Source organism: Lepidochelys olivacea (assembly GCF_965140295.1).
Source record: "Lepidochelys olivacea isolate rLepOli2 genome assembly, chromosome: 11".
Taxonomy (NCBI): Eukaryota; Metazoa; Chordata; order Testudines; family Cheloniidae; genus Lepidochelys; species Lepidochelys olivacea.
In genome coordinates this window covers 72076217-72093850 of record NC_140421.1, presented here as the reverse complement: position 1 = coordinate 72093850, position 17634 = coordinate 72076217, and the positions used below count along the sequence as shown (strand labels likewise).

General features: G+C 44.0%; 1 protein-coding gene across 1 annotated transcript in view; it reads right to left on the bottom strand.

The window, feature by feature from the left end:
* Nucleotides 1-16392, bottom strand: part of TRPM8 (transient receptor potential cation channel subfamily M member 8) — a 129947-nt gene extending 113555 nt beyond the window's left edge. Inside the window, exon 1 of the mRNA XM_084643494.1 lies at nucleotides 16374-16392. The gene's annotated coding sequence lies outside the window, so the exon portion shown is untranslated. The remainder of the gene's footprint in view (nucleotides 1-16373) is intronic.
* Between the last annotated feature and the right edge of the window lie 1242 nt (nucleotides 16393-17634).

The window sequence follows — 17634 nt, the reverse complement described above, 5'->3', positions numbered from 1 at the left end:
ATTTTTGAAGGCTCAACTAACCACCTCGCTAGAAGAAACTGTATTTATAGGGATCGCATTATGTGGAATCCCTGAAAATAGCTACAGAAAAACAGCTGGAGTTTTAACCTTCTCGGCCTTGTATCCCGGGAAATTATACAGCACTGAAGTGGATGTAAATGTTGCAGGAAGCAGAGGTATGTGTTGTAGCACTGTTATACAGAAGTAGATATGCCACTACAACACTGGGAGCAATAAAAGTACATATCTGAGGCAATATTGTTTGGAGTGTCTCAGGTACAAGACAAGTGTTTGATTTAACACAATTTTACTTTCAGGTGATCTGCAACACCAGTGCAGTGTGCTGCCAGCCCCTGTTAAAGCCAACGACCATGTAGTGTAGTTTTCTTGCAATCTCTGGTCCTCACTACTGTATTATCGGAGCACCTCACAGTGTTGACTATATATAACCTCACAGCCACCTGGTGAGGTAATGAAGCATTAGTTACCCCCATTTTACAGGTGGGGATGTGAGGCACAGACACACTAAGGTGTGTCTACACTGCAACTGGGAGGCTGTCCCACTGTCTGGCTCACAACCATGAGTGCTGACCTCAGGGCAGACTGTCAAAAACAGGTCAGACGCTCCAAACTGGTGGTGTGTTCTATAATTAGATTTCACCAAGCCAGTAATTAATGTGAACTCCTGGATCACTACAACACTCTTACCGTGAAAACAGCAAGGAGTCTGGTGGTATCTTAAAGACAAACAGATTTATTTGGGCATAAGCTTTCATGGGTAAAAAAAACACTTTTTTCAGATGCACGGAATGAAAATTACATATGCAGGCATTATATACTGACACATGAAGAAAAGGGAGTTACCTCACAAGTGGAGAACCAGTGTTGACAGGGCCAATTTGATCAGGGTGGATATAGTCCACTCCCAATAATTGATGAGGAGGTGTCAATTCCAGGAGAGGGAAAGTTGCTTTTGTAGTGAGCCAGCCACTCCCAGTCCCTATTCAAGCCCAAATTAATGGTGTTGAATTTGCAAATGAATTTTAGTTCTGCCGTTTTTCTTTGAAGTCTGTTTCTGACTTTTTTTGTTCAAGTATGGCTACTTTTAAATCGGTTAAGAATGTCCAGGAAGATTGAAGTGTTCTCCTAGTGGCTTTTGTATGTTACCATTCCTGATATCCCATTTGTGTCCATTTATTCTTTTACGTAGAGACTGTCTGGTTTGGCCAACGTACATGGCAGAGGGGCACTGCTGGCACATGATGGCATATATCACATTAGTAGATGTGCAGGTGAATGAGTCCCTGATGGTGTGGCTGATGTGGTTGGGTGCTCTGATGGTGTCACTAGAGTTGGTATGGGGACAGAGTAGGCAACGAGGTTTGTTACAGAGATTGGTTCCTGGGTTAGTGTTTCTGTGGTATGGTGTGTAGTTGCTGGTGAGTATTTGCTTCAGGTTGGGGGGCTGTCTGTAACTGAGGACTGGCCTGTCTCCCAAGATCTGTTTTCCAGGATAGGTTGTAGATCGCTGATGATGTGCTGGAGAGGTTTTAGCTGGGGGCTGTACGTGATGGCCAGTGGTGTTCTGTTATTTTCCTTGTTGGGCCTGTCCTGTAGTAGGTGACTTCTGGGTACCCATCTCGCTCTGTCAATCTGTTTCTTCACTTCCCCAGGTGGGTATTGTAGTTTTAAGAATGCTTGACAAAGATCTTGTAGGTGTTTGACTCTGTCTGAGGGATGTTCCTGGACGCTACAGTGCAAATAAGCTATGGTCACATAAACACCACCCTATACCAGAAACCTATTGACTGCTATACTTACCTACATGCCTCCAGTTTCCATCGAGGACACATCACACAATCCATTGTCTACAGCCAAGCCCTAAGATACAACTGAATTTGCTCTAATCCTTCCAATCCCTGTAACAAACCTCGTTGCCTACTCTGTCCCCATATCTACTCAGTCAACACTGGTTCTCCACTTGTGAGATAACTCCCTTCTCTTCATGTGTCAGTATAATAATGCCTGCATCTGTAATTTTCATTCCATACATCTGAAGAAATGGGTTTTTTACCCACAAAAGCTTATGCCCAAATAAATCTGTTCGTCTTTAAGGTGCCACCAGACTCCTTGTTGTTTTTGTGGATACAGACTAACACGGCTACCCCCTGATACTCTTACCGTGGAGTCACAGACAGTCCCCTTAGACTCTCCAGTCTCACTTGTCACCCAGACAAACTGGACTTGGTGATAAATGGTCACTTACACCAAAAATCACACCATAATCAGGTTGCTTCGAGTCCCAAGAGACCAGTCACTTACCCTAGATCTTACATCAAAGATGATGCCTGTAGCCAATCCTGTAACAAGTTATCTAAAGGTTTATTAACTAGGAAAAAGGAATTTACAGGCTAAAGCAAGCAAACACACCCACAGATGAGTTACCATCTAAATCCTAAGAGTGACAAAGTTGTAGTGATCTATCAATTCAAAGTGTGTTTCTGGGAAGATTCAAGGGGCTACCCCTGGGGAATCTCTGGCTTGAGCTTAGTGATTCCAGCCCTTCAGAGTTCAAACAGCCAAAAGATGTGGGGCCTCCTTGTCAAGGATTTTTGTTCCCTTCCCCCCAGAGTTCAAGATGATGGGATGAGTTCACGTGCACGTCTCCTCCTCATGTGGGGTGTGGTCAACAGTCTTTTGTCCTCTGACATTCCACAATGATTTGTCTCATGTCTATTGGTCTTCTTTTGCTGGGCAGGAGATAACACCTCCCATGGCAAAAAAGTATTTCACACTTGGTAATGTTTCTCTCCTGACTGGGGGGGGTGTACAGTTTCAGAGCAAACACTTAAATATTACCTTATAACATGGGTCATAGACATTACACATGAGATTAATGCAGGCAGCAACATATTAGCATTTCACAGGGTCCAAAGACTAAATACATTCTTATAATACTACTACCTATTTTGAGCAAAACTAACATACAGGTGACCTGGTTTGGTCTCCAGCTAGGAGGGTTGTCAGTTCTTAGCTAATGCCTGCAACCTGGGCAAAAGCTGGCATCTGGCCTGCCAGCATCACAGAAGTATTATTGGAGTACATGTAGATGTACCCCACCTAGCTAGCAGCAGAGACTGCCTAGGGCCCTGTGTACATACTCGAGCGGCTGCTGCTCAGTCGAGCAATATGTGTTGCCATCACACCTCCTGACTGCAGCATAGACACACCGTAACTAACTTGCTCCGTGTCCCACAGAGGATCTGCATTAGCACAGGGAATTGAACGTGGGTCTTCAGAGCCCCAGGCTAGCACGCTAACCACTGGACCATCCTTCCATCTCAGTATCAGGTTCCTAATGATCCTTACGGCACAATAGTATATGTACACAGAAAGGTGCCTACAATAGTCTGGCACTTTTACCTTCCATGCCGCATGCTGATAACACCGTCGGCAGGATCTGAACCTTCAACATTGCACAGGCTGCTATCAGATGAACCACAGAACTAACTACATTAGCTGGCAGCAGAATAGGGCTGCTCTCCCAGAGAGGGGGATGGGCTGCTGGCACTGTGAACTGGATACAGAGTGTGGTTGTGGGGAAGCAATGGGGTGGCTCCTGCCCTAAGTGGTGTCCCCAGAAGAGGTGGAGCCCGGGTTGTGTCTCTCCCCCACATCTCAGGAGTTAGGAGAGTTCCTGAACCATGTGGTGTTCTCTCTCTCTCACGTCCACTCCCAGTAGGTGGAGAAGCTCCTATCCTATCTGGTCCCCACAAGACCGCACACTGGTTCAGGAGTGTGGAGCAGACAGTTGCAGCGGGAGTGTGGAGCAGACAGTTGCAGCGGCACAGGAGCCAGCAAACAGAGCTGTAACAGGGGAGTTTGAGGGGGAGTTTGTCTTGTGGTGCTTGTTTGGGGTTTGTTTTTGCTGTGGGTGGTGGTGTTTTGGTGTGGTTTGTGTTTCCCAGATTAACAGGATTGAGGTGGGAAGGCTATGACAGATACAGAGGCAGCAGTGGGAGTGACCCATGTCGTGGAAGACACAATGAAGATGACTGGATGTGGAAGCTGTGGTATGTACATGATCCTGGAGGGGGTACCTGGAAAGAGTTTTGTCTGCATGAAATGCCGTCTGATAGATCTGATGGAAGAAAATACCCGAGGATTGGAGATGCAGGTGGAAAGTCTGGTTCAGTTTAGAAGGGGGGTCGAGCAGATTATGGAGCAAAGACATGAGGCAGCTGAAGGGAAAAGCTCAGACTTGCAGATGGAAGCAGGACTGAAGAATTCTGAGGGGACACTGCTGGGTGAAGAAAATGGACAGTGGAAGCATGTGACTAAGAGAACCAGGCAGAGGAAAAGACGGGCTAGTGAAGGAGATATACAGCTCAAGAACAGGTTTTCAGAGTTGGAAAATGAAGAAGGGGCTCAGCAGGTGGTCACAAAAGGTGGAAGGGCAAGGAAGAAGAGAAGAGGAGCTAGTCCTATAGGAAAAGGGGAAGAGTCAATGGAGATTACACCAAATATGAGCACCAGGAGGGTACAGGCTGGGTTGAAGAGGATTACAAGGGAAAATGGGAATGGAAAGAACTTGCAGCCAGAGGGAATAGGGGATAGACTGGAGAATTGTACCATCGCCAGAAAAAGGCAGGCCTATGTGGTTGGGGACTTCTTACTGAGAAGAATAGACAGGCCTGTAACAAGAACTGATGCAGAGAACAGAAGGGCGTGCTGTCTGCCGGGTGCTAAAATACGAGAAGTGGACCTGAGGCTGAAGAGGATCCTAATGGGAGCAGGAAAGAATCCACTGATTGTCCTTCATGTGGGAACAAATGATACGGCTAGATTCTCAGTAGATTGTATCAAGGGAGACTGTGCCAGGCTGGGGAATACGCTTAAGGAAATCGAGGCTCAGGTGATCTTCAGTGGGATTCTGCCTGTTTCTAGAGAAGGGCAACAAAGGTGTGACAAGATTATGATGCTCAACAGATGGCTCAGGTACTGGTGCTATAAGGAGGGCTTTGGGATATGTGGCCACTGAGAAGCATTCATGGACAGAAGACAGTTCTCTCGGGATGGACTTCACCTGAGTAAGGAGGGAAATAGACTTCTAGGATGGAGGATGGCACAACTGATCAAGAGAGCTTAAAACTAGGAATCTGGGGGAGATGGTTGGGAGATATCCAGGTAATCTCCAGGCCGGATTTTAGCATTGAGAGGGAAGAAAGGATACAGCCGTTGGTAGGAGAATGGACATAAGGACGAAGGGCAGTGTGGATACAGTCTAATAGGTCATACTGGCTGTAGAATGTCCGTGCCTAATTGGGTACAGAATGCGAGCGAGGCCAAACAGCAAAAATTAAGATGTTTGTACACCAATGTGAGGAGCCTCGGTAACAAAATGGAGGAACTAGAGTTACTGGTGCAGGAAGTGAAACCAGATATTATAGGGATAACAGAAACATGGTGGAATAGTCGTCATGACTGGACTACAGGTATTGAAGGATATGTGCTGTTTAGGAAAGACAGAAATAAAGATAAAGGTGGTGGAGTAGCATTGTATATCGAGGATGAGGTAGAATGTAAAGAAATAAGAAGCGATGGAATGGATAAGACAGAGCCCGTCTGGGCAAAAATCACATTGGGGAAGAAAACTACTAGAGCCTCCCCTGTGATAGTGCTTGGGGTGTGCTGTAGACTGCCGGGATCTAATTGGGATATGGATAGAGCCCTCTTTAATGTTTTTAATGAAGTAAATACTAATGGAAACTGCGTGATCATGGGAGACTTTAACTTCCCAGATATAGACTGGAGGACAAGTGCTAGTAATAATAATAGGGCTCAGATTTTCCTAGATGCGATAGCTGATGGATTCCTTCACCAAGTAGTTGCTGAACCAACAAGAGAGGATGCCATTTTAGATTTTGCTTTGGTGAGCAGTGAGGACCTCATAGAAGAAATGGTTGTAGGGGACAACCTTGGTTCGAGTGATCATGAGCTAATTCAGTTCAAACTAAATGGAAGGATAAACAAAAATAGATCTATGACTAGGGTTTTTGATTTCAAAAGAGCTAACTTTAAAAAATTAAGGAAATGAGTTAGGGAAGTGGATTGGGCTGAAGAACTTATGGATCTAAAGGTGGAGGTGGCCTGGAATTACCTCAAGTCAAAGTTGCAGAAACTATCAGAAGCCTGCATCCCAAGAAAGGGGAAAAAATTCATAGGCAGGAGTTGTAGACCAAGCTGGATGAGCAAGCACCTTAGGGAGGTGATTAAGAAAAAGCAGAAAGCCTACAAGGAGTGGAAGATGGGAGGGATTAGCAAGGACATCTACCTTATTGAGGTCAGAACATGTAGGGATAAACTGAGAACGGCCAAAAGCCATGTAGAATTGGACCTTGCAAAGGGAATTAAAACCAATAGTAAAAGGTTCTATAGCCATATAAATAAGAAGAAAACAAAGAAAGAAGAAGTGGGACCGCTAAACACTGAGGATGGAGTGTAGGTTAAGGATAATCTAGGCATGGCCCACACTTCTTCATCTGTAATCTTTTGTCATTGTTATACTTGTGTGTGGTTTTTTCCCCCAGTGCAGCAGAGAAATGCAGTGTCTGAGCTGGAGACAAGATGAAACACATATATTGTCCCCAGTGGTTATGAAGGGATTGTTTTTCTTCTTCATTGTTACCACACAAGTGGGCAGAAGTCATACAAGTTGTTACCTCTTAAACTGAGTTACAACAGTTTGTATAAAAAGGGAATAAATGGGCCATTATTGCCTACAGCTATAAAAGAGGACACAGGAGACAGGTCATAGATGGCAAATTAGATGGAATGTGAATTTTTTATGAACTAAAGTGGCTGTTTTCTTCCCTGGCTCTGAGCTGAAGTGCTAGCAGACTGGAGCATAAGTGACATAGAAATTTTCACAGTTTGATTTCTATTACAAATAAGGTTCCTACAAAAGGATAAAATTGCTTCTGGAAGTGTCTTTTATATTTGATTTATTTAAATCAGTGTAATAAGCCTTGTATTACAGAGCATCTTGGACACTGATTAGTAGGAGCAGCTTGCCAGAGTTGTGGTGGTGATATGAAGACAGCTGGAGGGTCCCTGCTTCTCTGGGGAGGGGTTCTGAGCCCCTTTCCCTGCCCCCCTTGTGTGTGATCCAAGGAAAGAGGTGCCTATTTTGCTTCAAGAGAGTCTGGATGCCTCGTTTTAGAGACGAGTTCTGTAGGTGGGGGTCATAGCCGTGCATAGGGGTCCTCTTGCCACGAGGATTGTCAGCGGCAAAGTGGGGTGTGGGTGGTCTGTAGGTGTGTGAAAGTAGAGTGTGAGATGGTGTCCTGTTGTTGTGGGAGAAGGCGTGGTGAAGCTGAGTGGCCATGGTGGTTCTGTGGAGTAGGGTGTATGTTTGTCTGAGTCTCAGGCAGGTGTAGGTAGGTCCTGCTCAGTACAGCTCACTGAAACGCAAGGTTTGCCTTAGCAAAGAGGAGGCATTTGACTCTGTCCTATAGTGGCCAAGTGGCCCATCCCCACAGTGTTCTGCTGCAGCTGCAAAGGAAGGGTGAGAGTATGTGTGCCCGGAGTCTATTGGGACATGGCTCAAAGAGGGTAAAGGTAAGGTCGTGTTGTCCCTCAACTCTTTAGCTCCTGGTTTTCAGACGTCTGGGTTTTGCTGAACTCGACAGTGAGAGAGGCCAAACACCATGTAGAGTTGGACCTTGCAAAGGGAATTAAAACCAGTGGTAAAAGGTTCTATAGCCATATAAATAAGAAGAAAACAAAGAAAGAAGAAGTGGGACCGCTAAACACTGAGGATGGAGTGGAGGTTAAGGATAATCTAGGCATGGCCCAATATCAAAACAAATACTTTGTCTCAGTCTTTAATGAGGCTAATGAGAAACTTAGGGATAATGGTAGGAGAAGCCCGGGGAGGAAGGCTACACACCAACTTCTACAACAAGGCCAGGGTCCTACAAACAGCCTCCTTCACTACCCAACCTAGCAACTGCAGAAAGTAATTTTAACAAGGCAATGATCATCTCAGGACTGCTTTCTGCCTACTTCACTCTAGACCTTCTTGTGCTCACTGGCTGTTTGCTCCAACCTCTCCCATTTCCTCCCTTTGTCTGTCCATCTAGACAGGCTCCTCCTAACACAATCCTCTAAAAAGCTTTAAACAAATCAAAATGAAAGTACAGGTCACAGAACTCACTTGACATTTGCTGCCATTGCATTGTTCACTCTGAAAGTTATAACCCTTTACCCTAGACTTTGGCTTGTTAATTTTGAAAGCAAGCTCTTCCAGGCAGGAAATATCACTTATTCTTGTTGTATAGTGCCTATCACAATGGTGATCCATTCTCCATTGGCCCCATGTATACCATATAATGACATTGTATACATATATAAAATATATTTCTGTATTTACTACACAGATTACTAACACTCAGTGTCCAAGATGCTCTGTAATACAAGGCTTATTACACTGATTTAAATAAATCAAATATAAAAGACTCTTCCAGAAGCAATTTTATCCTTTTGTAGGAACCTTATTTGTAATAGAAATCAAACTGTGAAAATTTCTATGTCACTTATGCTCTGGCTCCAGTCTGCTAGCACTTCAGCTCAGAACCAGGGAAGAAAACAGCCACTTTAGTTCATAAAAAATTCACATTCCATCTAATTTGCCATCTATGACCTGTATCCTGTGTCCCCTTTTATAGCTGTAGGCAATAACAGCCCATATATTCCCTTTTTATCCAAATTGTTGTAACTTAGTTTAAGAGGTAACAACTTGTATGACTTCTGCCCACTTGTGTGGTAACAATGAAGAAGAAAAACAATCCCTTCATAACCACTGGGGACAATATATGTGTTTCATCTTGTCTCCAGCTCAGACACTGCATTTCTCTGCTGCACTGGGGGAAAAAACCACACACAAGTATAACAATGACAAAAGATTACAGGTGAAGAAGTGTGGGAAAGTACTTAGCACTTATCTAAGCACTTTTCAAGCACAAAGTGCCTTACAGACATTACTGGAGTGATCTTCACAACAGACCTATGAGGTAAGTCATTACTGTTTTTCCCTCCCCACCCCCATTTCAATTCCAACTCATTTCTACCTCTGGCCTTAGCTCACTTCTGAAGTTCTCAGTGTTCTCAGCAATGGTGACAAGATCCATATTTCCAAGTTGTGGCTAAAGGGCATGGTCGAATACATGGTTGAATAGCTGGGGTTGGCCCTGCTTTAAGCAGGGGATTGGACTAGATGACCTCCTGAGGTCTCTTCCAACCCTAATCTTCTATGATTGCATCATATATATATGGGCTCAATTCAGAGATGCACTTTGCAGTAACTCTCAGGAAATTTGTTTAAAATAGGGAAACACACTAATGGTCAAAGCAAAGTTTAGGCCACGTGGAGCCATAATGGAGTGGAAGATGGTGAGTGGCCTGCTGAGACCAACCGGTATATCTCTTGGTGTCCTAGGTGAAAGGCAGTCACTCACTGCTCTGAGCATAGATTCCCCCTCAGCTCTACTCTCCAGTTTCTGTGCAGCAAACAGTAGAGCATTTACAATCATTAAAGGATGCTCTCAGGCAGGTCTATGTATTGTAATTGCCATGCATATATCAACAACCAGCCAAATAATTAAGTATCATTCTTTAACATCATGCCTAATGGAGATCAAGCAAATATTTCTAGCAATGTTTCTGCATCTGGCATCACACCCACCAGCAATGCTAAGCAAAAATTATATACGGCATTAAGCAATTGTGCTCTAAGTAGTGCATAGGTATTACAAGAAACACACATCTGAGAATATTCCAGTGCCTTGTACAATGGTACTAACACCTCCTTATCTCTACTTGAAATACCTCGCCTCATGCATCCCAAGACTGCATTAGCTTTTTTCATGGCCACATCACATTGGCAGCTCATAGTCATCCTGTGATCAACTAACACTCCGAGGTCCTTCTCCTCCTCTGTTACTTCCAAGTGATGCATCCCCAGCTTATAACAAAAATTCTTGTTATGAATCCCTAAATGCATGGCCTTGCACTTTTCATTATTAAATTTCATCCTATTACTATTACTCCAGTTTACAAGGTCATCCAGACCTTCCTGTACTATATCCCGGTCCTTCTCTGTATTGGCAATACCTCCCAGCTTTGTGTCATCCGCAAACTTTATTAGCACATTCCCACTTTTTGTGCTAAGATCAGTAATAAAAAGATTAAATAAGATTGGTCCCAAAACCAATCCCTGAGGAATTCCACTAGTAACCTCCTTCCAGCCTGACAGTCCTCTTTTCAGTATGACCCGTTGCAGTCTCCCCTTTAACCAGTTCCTTATCCACCTTTCAATTTTCATATTGATCTCCATCTTTTCCAATTTAACTAATAATTCCCCATGTGGCACCATATCAGACGCCTTACTAAAATCTAGGTAAATTAGATCCACTGCACTTCCTTTGTCTAAAAAAATCTGTTACTTTCTCAAAGAAGGAGATCAGGTTGGTTTGGCACGATCTACCTTTTGTAAAACCATGTTGAATTTTGTCCCATTTACCATTGACCTCAATGTCCTTAACTACTTTCTCCTTCAAATTTTTTTCCAAGACCTTGCAAACTACAGATGTCAAACTAACAGGCCTGTACTTACCAGGATCACTTTTTTTCCATTTCTTAAAACTAGGAACTCTGTTAACAATTCTCCAGTCATATGGTACAACCCCAGAGTTTACAGATTCATCAAAATTTTTTGCTAATGGGCTTGCAATTTTATGTGCAATTTCATTTCCTTTAATATGCTTGGATGAAGACTATCTAGCCCCCCCGATTTAGTCCCATTTACCTGTTCAAGTTTGACTTCTACCTTGGATGTGGCAATATCTACCCCAATATCCTCCTTCCCATTTGTCGTCCTACCATTATCCCTAAGTTTCTCATTAGCCTCATTAAAGACTGAGACAAAGTATTTGTTTCGATATTGGGCCATGCCTAGATTATCCTTAACCTCCACTCCATCCTCAGTGTTTAGCGGTCCCACTTCTTCTTTCTTTCTTTTCTTCTTATTTATATGGCTATAGAACCTTTTACTATTGGTTTTAATTCCCTTTGCAAGGTCCAATTCTACATGGCTTTTGGCCGTTCTCAGTTTATCCCTACATGTTCTGACCTCAATAAGGTAGATGTCCTTGCTAATCCCTCCCATCTTCCACTCCTTGTAGGCTTTCTGCTTTTTCTTAATCACCTCCCTAAGGTGCTTGCTCATCCAGCTTGGTCTACAACTCCTGCCTATGAATTTTTTCCCCTTTCTTGGGATGCAGGCTTCTGATAGTTTCTGCAACTTTGACTTGAGGTAATTCCAGGCCACCTCCACCTTTAGATCCATAAGTTCTTCAGCCCAATCCACTTCCCTAACTCATTTCCTTAATTTTTTAAAGTTAGCTCTTTTGAAATCAAAAACCCTAGTCATAGATCTATTTTTGTTTATCCTTCCATTTAGTTTGAACTGAATTAGCTCATGATCACTCGAATCAAGGTTGTCCCCTACAACCATTTCTTCTATGAGGTCCTCACTGCTCACCAAAGCAAAATCTAAAATGGCATCCTCTCTTGTTGGTTCAGCAACTACTTGGTGAAGGAATCCATCAGCTATCGCATCTAGGAAAATCTGAGCCCTATTATTATTACTAGCACTCGTCCTCCAGTCTATATCTGGGAAGTTAAAGTCTCCCATGATCACACAGTTTCCATTAGTATTTACGTCATTAAAAACATTAAAGGGGGCTCTATCCATATCCAAATTAGATCCCGGCAGTCTATAGCACACCCCAAGCACTATCACAGGGGAGGCTCTAGTAGTTTTCTTCCCCAATGTGATTTTTGCCCAGACGGGCTCTGTCTTATCCATTCCATCGCTTCTTATTTCTTTACATTCTACCTCATCCTCGATATACAATGCTGCTCCACCACCTTTACCTTTATTTCTGTCTTTCCTAAACAGCACATACCCTTCAACACCTGTAGTCCAGTCATGACGACTATTCCGCCATGTTTCTGTTCTCCCTAGAATATCTGGTTTCACTTCCTGCACCAGTAGCTCTAGTTCCTCCATTTTGTTACCGAGGCTCCTCACATTGGTGTACAAACATCTTAATTTTTGCTGTTTGGCCTCGCTCACATTCTGTACCTGATTAGACACAGTCATTCTACAGCCAGTATGACCTATTAGACTGTATCCACACTGCCCTTCGTCCTTATGTCCATTCTCCTACCAACGGCTGTATCCTTTCTTACTTTCCTTTCTTCCCTCTCAATGCTAAAATCCGGCCTGGAGATTACCTGGACATCTCCCAACCATCTCCCCCAGATTCCTAGTTTTAAGCTCTCTTGATCAGTTGTGCCATCCTCCATCCTAGAAGTCTATTTCCCTCCTTACTCAGGTGAAGTCCATCCCGAGAGAACTGTCTTCTGTCCATGAATGCTTCTCAGTGGCCACATATCCCAAAGCCCTCCTTATAGCACCAGTGCCTGAGCCATCTGTTGAGCATCATAATCTTGTCACACCTTTGTTGCCCTTCTCTAGAAACAGGCAGAATCCCACCGAAGATCACCTGAGCCTCGATTTCCTTAAGCGTATTCCCCAGCCTGGCACAGTCTCCCTTGATACAATCTAGCGAGAATCTAGCCGTATCATTTGTTCCCACATGAAGAACAATCAGTGGATTCTTTCCTGCTCCCATTAGGATCCTCTTCAGCCTCAGGTCCACTTCTCGTATTTTAGCACCCGCCAGACAGCACACCCTTCTGTTCTCTGCATCAGTTCTTGTTACAGGCCTGTCTATTCTTCTCAGTAAGAAGTCCCCAACCACATAGGCCTGCCTTTTCCTGGTGATGGTACAATTCTCCAGTCTATCACTTGTTCCCTCTGGCTGCAAGTCCCCTCGATTCCTATTGTTCTATTGTCCCTTGCAACCCCCTGCAACCCATCAGTGGCCTTGTTCCTTATTTACCCTGTGGTATGACAGATCAGAATCATACTCAAAGGCCCAAGTTGAGCTAACCATAAACTAATCCAAAATCAATCCTTCGTCAGACTTATTGGCCCAATTAATGATATGGAATCTGGTTACTGCAACAGTCATTTTATTTTCATAGGTATTAACTCCTATACAACATGCTCTAGACACCCTGACAGTGTGATCTTCACATAGGAATATATAATCCAACATTGGTCTTCTTAACTTGCTGGCCTAGCTTAAAAACTGTCCACTAAGCAAAATGTACCACATCCAACTGCACTGAACTACCCCACAGACCACCTCAGAAACCCTACTAGATATCTAGTTTTTGCAATGCACCCTGAAGGTCAACAAATTAGGATTATTCTGGACAAAAAGGTAGAAGAGAGAAGGTCAGAGAGACAACTGGTCCTTCTGCAGCCTTGTCTCTGCCTACACTGGAGCTGGAAGTATGATTTTCAGCTCAGACAGACACATACATGCTAGTTTTGACCAAAGTAGCATGCCAAGAATAGCAGTATAGCCATGGCTGCATGGGCAGCAGGATGGGCTAAGCACCCTGAGTACATATGTTGGGGCTTCAGAAGAGATTCTATCTGGGGTGGCTAATCTGTCCTGCTGCCCATTTTGCTGTGATGACATTCCTATTTTTAGCGCACTGGCTCGATCAAAGCTAGCACCTGTGGGTCTATCCAAGCTGGCAATGACACCTCCAGCTCCAGTGTAGAGGTACCCTTGGAGCGCATGTATGTTAGGGGGCAAGGAGATCCCAGCTCAAGAGTCTCCATCGACTACAATTGAAGGAGTATATGGCAAAAGTAGAGAGGCAGCCATCCATATATATCGTCAGGACAAAAACAACCACTGTAATGCCTTCTGGAGACCAAGGGGAGTGCATGTCATGGACTACAGGTTCCATTGCATCCAGCAAGACAATTGCTGTTGCATTCTGCACCAACTTCAGTGGTTCAAAATAAATGTAGGCTGGAGTTTAATGCAGAGCACATTGAAATATCTAACCTGAGGGTACAAAGGTATGGATAAGACAATTAAAGCCCGCATCCACACCAGATGGCTCATCAGCCCAGGAAAATGAGACAACAGCCTTAACCAAGAATTCCAAAATGCTACAAAATACATTTTGTATATTCTTTTTTATTTAATTGATAAATACATACAGATGTACGAACAAATTATGATTTGATTTGAAAAAAGAAAAAGAGTACTTGTGGCACCTTAGAGACTAACAAATTTATTTGAGCATAAGCTTTCGTGAGCTACTGCTCACTTCATCGGACATCTGAACGCATCCGATGAAGTGAGCTGTAGCTCACGAAAGCTTATGCTCAAATAAATTGGTTAGTCTCTAAGGTGCCACAAGTACTCCTTTTCTTTTTGTGAATACAGACTAACATGGCTGCTACTCTGAAACAACAACATAGTGCTGTGAGATGATCAAATCTTGGAATTGTTAATAGCACCTCAAGAGGCTGCCTTGTTACCATGGTAATTTACCACACCACTTTACGGGAGCCTTGCTGTGGTTATCACTGCTTGGTGAGGCCACAACAGTATTGTAGCCGTTAAGCCCAGGCTACAGGAAGTTTTCAGGTGGTAGAGATTGGGCCTGCACCCTGCACCTCTCCAGTCATGAGTTTTCAAAGATAATGGCCAATGGCTCTGCAATCACAGCCGCCAACTCCTTTAGCATTCTCGGATGCAACGCATCCGGCCCCATGGACTTGTGCACGTCCAGCTTTTCTAAAAAGTCCCTAACCACTTCTTTCTCCACAGAGGGCTGGCCACCTACCCCCCATGCTGTGTTGCCCAGCGCAGCAGTCTGGGAGCTGACCTTGTTCGTGAAGACAGAGGCAAAAAAAGCATTGAGTACATTAGCTTTTTCCACATCCTCTGTCACTAGGTTGCCTCCCTCATTCAGTAAGGGGCCCACACTTTCCTTGGCTTTCTTCTTGTTGCCAACATACCTGAAGAAACCCTTCTTGTTACTCTTAACATCTCTTGCTAGCTGCAGCTCCAGGTGCGATTTGGCCCTCCTGATTTCATTCCTACATGCCCGAGCAACTTTTTTATACTCTTCCCTGGTCATTTGTCCAATCTTCCACTTCTTGTAAGCTTCTTTTTTATGTTTAAGATCCGCAAGGATTTCACTGTTAAGCCAAGCTGGTTGCCTGCCATATTTACTATTCTTTTGACACATCGGGATGGTTTGTCCCTGTAACCTCAATAGGGATTCTTTGAAATACAGCCAGCTCTCCTGGACTCCTTTCCCCCTCATGTTATTCCCCCAGGGGATCCTACCCATCAGTTCCCTGAGGGAGTCGAAGTCTGCTTTCCTGAAGTCCAGGGTCCATATTCTGCTGCTTATCTTTCCTCCCCGTGTCAGGATCCTGAACTCGACCAACTCATGGTCACTGCCCCCCAGATTCCCATCCACTTTTGCTTCCCCTACTAATTCTTCCCGGTTTGTGAGCAGCAGGTCAAGAAAAGCTCTCCCCCTAGTTGGCTCCTCCAGCACTTGCACCAGGAAATTGTCCCCTACATTTTCCAAAAACTTCCTGGATTGTCTGTGCACCACTGTAGTGCTCTCCCAGCAGATATCAGGATGATTAAAGTCACCCATGAGAACCAGGGCGTGCGATCTAGTAGCTTATAGAATCATAGAATCATAGAATATCAGGGTTGGAAGGGACCCCAGAAGGTCATCTAGTCCAACCCCCTGCTCAAAGCAGGACCAATTCCCAGTTAAATAAACTCGCTTCTGCGAGTTGCCGGAAGAAAGCCTCATCCATCTCATCCCCCTGGTCCGGTGGCCTATAGCAGACTCCCACCACTACATCACTCTTGTTGCTCACACTTCTAAACTTAATCCGGAGACACTCAGGTTTTACTGCAGTTTCATACCGGAGCTCTGAGCAGTCATACTGCTCCCTTACATACAGTGCTACTCCCCCACCTTTTCTGCCCTGCCTGTCCTTCTTGAACAGTTTATAACCATCCATGACAGTACTCTAGTCATGTGAGTTATCCCACCAAGTCTCTGTTATTCCAATCACGTCATAATTCCTTGCTTTCACCAGGACCTCCAGTTCTCCCTGCTTGTTTCCAAGGCTTTGTGCATTTGTATATAGGCACTTGAGATAACCTGCTGACCCAACCAACCTTTATAACCTTTACCCAAAAGGAACTGTCCCAAAGTCTTATTCAGAGTCTTTCTGGTCACTGTTTTACTATGACCTTATAAAGGCTGCTGTGGCAAAACCATACCCCAGGTGACCAAGAGCAGACAAGTTTCCTCAGAGAGGATGTTATTACCTTAAGGTAGAGATTGTAGTCAGCTGAGTTCCTTAATGTATCCTTGGAGAAAGCGTCCAAAATTAAAATTGTTTCTTCTAACAGAAAGCCGGCATGGTTTGATGTTCTATGAACCAGTTGAGCTTCCCAATAAAGGTTAGGTGCTGAAAGTAATTAACTGTAAAGAAAAGGAACTGGTGAGATGATTATATTCATGGACTACAGTTGACTTCTCTCTGTTCAGTAGCAATGCTCTGCATTGGAAAGATGGCTAAGAGAAACATGATCATTCCCCTCTATTCGACATTGGTGAGGCCTCATCTGGAGTACTATGTCCAGTTTTGGGCCCCACACTACAAGAAGGATGTGGAAAAATTGGAAAACGTCCAGTGGAGGGCAACAAAAATGATTAGGGGGCTGGAGCACATGACTTGTGAGGAGAGGCTGAGGGAACTGGGATTGTTTAGTTTGCAGAAGAGAAGAATGAGGGGGGATTTGATAGCTTCTTTCAACTACCTGAAAGGGGGTTCCAAAGAGGATGGATCTAGACTGTTCTCAGTGGTAGCAGATGACAGAACGAGGAGTCATGGTCTCAAGTTTCAGTGCGGGAGGTTTAGGTTGGATGTTAGGAAAAACATTTTCACTAGAAGGGTGGTGAAGCACTGGAATGGGTTACCTAGGGAGGTTTTCAAGGTCAGGCTTGACAAAGCCCTGGCTGGGATTATTTAGTTGGGGATTGGTCCTGCTTTGAGCAGGGGGTTGGACTAGATGACCTCCTGAGGTCCCTTCCAACCCTGATATTCTATGATTCTATGAAAGTTCTCTCCATAGAAAAAGAGCTTCCCTATAAACATCTCCTACAACAAGGACTGGTTTTACACCATTCACAGCTGGACTACACATACCACACGAAATGAAGACTGGTATTGTGGTTAAGGCATCGGATTGGATTAAATTCCCAGCTCTGCCACAATCTCTCTGATTTTGGGCAAGACACAGTCTCTGTGCCTCAACTCCCATCCCTACATGAGAATATTACTTGCACCAAGAAATTCATTAATGTTTTGAGGGGCTAAGAGAGCAAACAAACACATTTCTCTACCAAAAAGGCATTTTGTTGATATGTTTATGACATTTGAACAACTAATGTGTTTGGTAACTTGCTCTGATTATTATATTATCTCTTTTGGTTTTGGATGACCTGTGCAACCTCTAGCCTCAACCTGGCTTCATATATATATTGTTTGTGACTTGTCGTGATTTTACTAATTTTTAGCCATTT